The following is a 5,687-nucleotide window of genomic DNA, read 5'->3' on the forward strand; positions in this document are numbered from 1 at the left end:
GAGAGGAACACCTAGGAAACCTAGGGGGGCTGAAGGCACTGACATTTGAAATCACAGGCTGTGGAAGAAATTTGCATCTGTACTGACGGTGCAGCAAAACGTGAAATGGTGCCAGCATGCACTACAGGTTCATAGGCTGGCTTGCTCTCGCATAGTCACTGAGAAAATCATTTTATGTGCAGCCAATGTGCTGCCATAAAGGCACATCAGGTTCAGCAAGCATCTGCAGGCATGAAAACCAGGAGGAATACCCTCCTGCACAGGTGAAATCCAATGCTTTCTTGTCTGTCCAACAAGGGCAATACTAGCTATACAACAGATGATTTCTCAGCTACTGTATTTACTCCATCTTTTTTTGCCCCTTGGGGCCCAAACAGATCACCAGTATCCCCAGAACCAGAACATTTCCATTTACCATGCCTTTCTGAGCAGGATGAAATTTGTTTGAAGCACTAGTGGGGAGAGCAGGAAGCTGCATATTCCTCAGGCATGAGTGGGGAATACAGAGCAAAAGTCAATAATACTGTTTAACATTAGTAGACAAGGTCTCCTAAAAGAGGAGTGCTGTTTATCAATATGACTAAACACTTTTTTTCTTTCAAATAGATGTTAGAATCACAGTATGCTGGTTATTGCCTGGTACAGTTTTGCGTTTTTGTTGTTACACAGACCTATCCCAACTGGAAACTTACAGTCTGTCAAGAGTTAGGGCTGGGCCGGCCACTAAACACTGACAGGTGCTCTCTAACCCCCTCTATCGTCAAAGCCCTTGCTTACTATTTCCTTATTACTGTGTTTTATTCTTTACAGTCATAAATGGACATCAGTAAAGCTGCAACATTTTTTGCATTAGAAGCCATCGCCACATCTGTTTCCTTTTCTCTCCTTCTCCCTCATTCATATACCTGCACCCCCAGTCCTACTGCCACAGGTGAATTACTAAGAGAAGTAATTGTTGTGCAAGTGGCTAAAAGGTTTTATTAATGATTAAACCATGATCCAATTCTAGTTAATCTCTGATTGAATGATAATTAAATTATAATCGAATTATATTTAAACAATAATTGAATGATAATTAAACAGTGATTTAACAATGATTTGACAATAATTGATGGATAATTAAGCTGTAATGAATTGGTAACAGAATGATGAGCAAATTGAGTATTTGAACAGTGATTTAAACAATGACTAGATGTTGGTCAAACCCTCAGCTATTTGCTATACTTCTAATACTTAAGCTGTAGCTGGATATACAAATGTTGTTAGCATGCAACATACTTTCAGGCCTAATGTAAAAATGTTGCTTACCTCATTATAGATACTGGATGCTGGGTAAGAGGTCTCCCAACCTGGAAGAGTAAGCTTGAGAGGTGTCCCTGCTCAGGGGAGGTGCCTGTGGTGCAGGCCGTTGCTGTGCAGGAGAGCTCGGTGGGCTCAGGGGTGCTCGAAGTATCCACAGCATAAAGTGACTGACTTGTAGCCAGCCCCCTCTTTGGGGTACATGCACTTGTCTCGTCTCAGCTCAGGTTGGTCCTGTTTGCTCCTGGTAAGACACGGCCTAGACCCCTTGGCTCCTCAGAAGATAATGGCCTTGCACGACCCTCGAGGTTTGCACAACAGGGCTGGGTTTTGGGTGATGCCTGGATGCAAGTGCTGCTCACTCACTCAGAGTGAGTGTACCCATCACACCTTCCCAAACCACCATACTTATGGAGCTAATTTAATCTGCACTTTGCCCTTTCAGAGCCTAGCAAGCCCCAAGGGCACAAGAGCATATAGAAATTGGGTCAAAGGAGCTATTCTGGAATAGCTGTGCTGGGGCACCTCATTCCTAATGGCTCCTTCTGGAGAGACTTCTCCAAGACTGAGAATTCTTCTTCCTCGTCTGATCAGATTACTTTAACTTGCAAAGATTTGCTATTACTTCAGCATACCACATTTAATAGCTCTTTTTTTAAATAGATATTCTAGATAATTTACCTGTGTGGATTACCAGTACAGTAAAACTATAAAATGGATGGGGGGAAAAAACCAGGCTCCCTCCTATCTTTTATATTCTAAAATTGAAGATCCACTAAGTTAGAAATTACTTCTTGTTATATTTGTACAGGATCTTGTATGCAGTGGCCCTGGTCTTATTTTAGCAGAAGACTGTGACACAAGGAGTTAAAATACAAATTATCTATAGCATCTCTGGTGAGTCACTGCACATTTAGCTCTGAGATTCCAAGACCAGACAGCAAAAGGTAATAGCTGGTTCTATTATTAGCAACAGCTTTGTCTGATTTTTTTTTTCTTTAACAAATAGCAATGTAAATTTTATACTAAAGCACAAGTGGGCTCAAACCAAAAGATTTAAAACTAGGATTTGGAGTGCTCCAGGCAGCTCTCTGTGAAAATATGCAGCAGTTTTTATACTGATATTTATCAAATTCTCTAACAACATACCTCCCACCCTTTTTTTTTTTTAACCTGTGGCACAAATGAAAATGTAAATTCAGGCAGATACAGATTGTGTAATTAATTTTGAAGTCATATAAACCTTTGGTGCAATCTTCTAAAAGACAGCTCCTCACAAAATTCCTTGCTTTAAGACTCTGTGTGAAGCTGTTACCTTGCAGAACTCTCCTCTCCAAGCTGCTTTCCAGTCCCACCTGGTCTGAATACTGACCTTGCTGCGTGATAGGAACAGGGAAGAGCACTGCTTTCCTGTGGCACTGCACAGCAGGAAGGCAGCCAGTGGAAGTCAGCAGGGCTCCCTTCAGCTTTACCTGGCAGAGGAAAATTAATGAGAAACAAGAAGAAAGTTGTGGAAATAGTTATAATTAATATAAATTCAGTTCACGGTCTGTTTCACTGAGGGCATAGTTTTACATGCTTAGTTCAAGGGAATTGGAGAAAGTATCTTCCCGCTGATACACGCTGATGTACCTTGCCTCTTTCTTCTTAAGCTTTCAAACTGCACTCCCTGGATTTATAGGGATTTATGAACCAATGACAAAAGTTAATTACAGTTAAACACAAACAGCTGGCCAGCCTCTCAGTAAATTTGCATTCTAGGTGCAACTCTGCAGTTCCTAGGGTTTCCTGACTGGACGGGGTTACTCCCTGTCTATCGGTGCATTTTCACTTTTCTGATAGTACTTAAATTCCATCTCCTTGGAAGTTTATATGTTCATTGACAGCCTCTAAGGAATGGCAGACCAAAGCAGACAGCTGTGCCATTCATTTCTACCTCTTGTACCACCTGAGTCCCACAAAAGGCCAAGTCCAAACCCTCTCCACTTCCCTAGCCAGTTCTGCACTTCAAACCAGCATTAACCTGCTAGACCACAGCACATAGAAATAAAAAAGAAGAAATTTTAAAAAGTAACAGAACTGAGAGATCTTGTCCATCACCAGCACCCTGGGACACAACAGGAAGAACTTTAGGTGAAAGTTAAATGAAACAGCCTGGCTTTTGTGACTTTTGTTGTCTGGAAACTGCATAATGACACCTGCTTTAAGCAGTGCTTGAAGTAGAAAAGGCAAGACGTACGCTTGATACCTGCTCATAAAATACAGTCAAAGAACACCTGCTGAGCTCTTACCATTAAGATTCTGTGGTATGTTTTTAGAAGCACAGTTCTTGCCTGATGGTTTGTACGTTCTAGGGAACTCAACTTGTGTTTGGCATTTAAGCGTAATGGTCAGACCTATGAATGCTTGGCTTCCACTGGATGCTGCTGTTTTCAAGGCGAGCCTGAACACATTGCAGAAATATTATCTGCCACCTGACCTACTAAAAGCTGTCAGAAAACGCGCAGAATTGCAGATGAGAAAAGCTGGCCATCTGGTCCAGTAATAAGGATCAGCTCATGGTAGGGACCTCAGGTTCCAGAAGGTGAGGTTATCTAGACACAACAGTCAGATGCCAGCATGCACGTATGACTTTGTGTAGCCTGCATCAGTTTCCTCAGATGCAAGCAGCACTGTTTGCTTGTGCACCAACAATACCGCAGGAAGACAAAGCTCTGACGGATTAGTAGAGGGGCTTGGCCCTGAGGTTCCGGCTTCTACACCCAAACTGAACATTGTGTGGACAGGTGTTTTGAGGTTTCACCTTGGAGTGCCGCTATGGGATCAACACACAAATCAAAATTACAACTTGTGTGTACACTTTACTACGAAGAGCACTGTGGCTGAGGTGGGGGCTCTAACAGCTAGCCTCTCTATGTTTCCCACAGAGATCACTGTGGCTTCTGACCACATGACTTCAGCTGTTTTTATGTTAATAAAACAATGGCTTTTCCCATTGACACTGAAAAGAAGTGAGGTTAGGCAAAAAGGGATCATTTAATATTGCGATCATATAGGAGGCAGTAGGAGACAGGTGCCTTCTCACACATGAGCTCTCCGGAAGCGTCTTAAAATTTCACAGCTTTCAAACACATAGGAAGCTTTTTTCCAGAAATGCCTACAGGAATACCTTTGTGGAGTGTGTTTGGCACAGACATAAAATCACCTTTCTCTTTCAAAACAGAAGCACAGCAGTCAATATTCTGCACCCCAAAGAGAAAATTACTCATTTTTCTACTTTTCCTCAGTGCGTGCAGAAATAACTTTTTTTCCTGAACAGCATAATTCAGCCAACTAATTAGGGGCTAATGAAGATGGAAATATAGATTTGGAGCCAGGTGTTTCTGGAAGGAATCTTCGTTATGAGGATCAAAGAAAAGAAACAAACCTAATATATAGCTGTATATGACTGCAGCTTCTAAAGGTGTTTAAGCAACGTCTCAGCTCTATACAGAATATATCTAAAAGTGACTTCCACTGCAAGTATTTACAGGGTTGCAAAGTAGTTAAATACTCAAGATTCATACAGGGTTTTTTTAAAGCACTGTAGAACCCAATTCCAATTCTTGTTTTTCCCTTCAAACTTCATCATTGTGTCAGAAATGCCACTTAAATACATAAAGAACAAACAAGATATATTTTCTCCCTAAGAAGAGAAGAACTTGAAAGTGATGGTGCCAACAGCTTCTGAAAACAGAACAGCTTCTATAAAGTCAGAACCATCCTGATGGCTGGAAAACCGCCTCACCAGAAACTTTGGATTCAAGTTTTACAGATAAGATCAAACATCACCTCTGTGTAGAAGCATGAAATTTGTACCTAGATTTGGAACTCTCGGGTTCCCAGTGACACAGGGCAGTGTCTCCTCTCTTTTCTAGATCCTTCGGCGTTTTTTTTGTGTCAGCTGGAGTATTTGACCCACTTTAATATGCACCTGACCATTTTTAACCTCTGTGGTTATTCCCCTAGCCAGTGAAAATGGCATTTTCCTCTGAAAAAAAAAACTAATAAAGAGCGTGGCAGTTAATGTAAGTGCTAACAGCACAGGCAGCAGAGGAGGATTTGAAGAGAAGCAGCAGTGCCTGTTGGATGATTGTTTTCCTGGAGGCGTTCTGAGCTGCAGAACCAGAGCAAGAGCTCCCCACGTCTTGCGCTGTGTTACTGACGCGGAGAAGCCGCGGTCAATCGGAGTCGGTTGTCAGTCTGACGGCCGGGTTCCTTTCCTGGGTGCTCTTCCAGAGTCGGCTTCTCCCTCGTCTGGAGCGCGGGGATGGCTCCGGGAAGGGTGATGCCCACCTGCCGGGTGCCGGGAGAGGGACACCAGCAGGTGGAGTCCCAGCCCCGCGTTC

The sequence above is a fragment of the Apaloderma vittatum genome, unplaced genomic scaffold (assembly GCF_000703405.1).
Source record: "Apaloderma vittatum isolate BGI_N311 unplaced genomic scaffold, ASM70340v1 scaffold38211, whole genome shotgun sequence".
In the NCBI taxonomy this organism is placed as follows: domain Eukaryota; kingdom Metazoa; phylum Chordata; class Aves; order Trogoniformes; family Trogonidae; genus Apaloderma; species Apaloderma vittatum.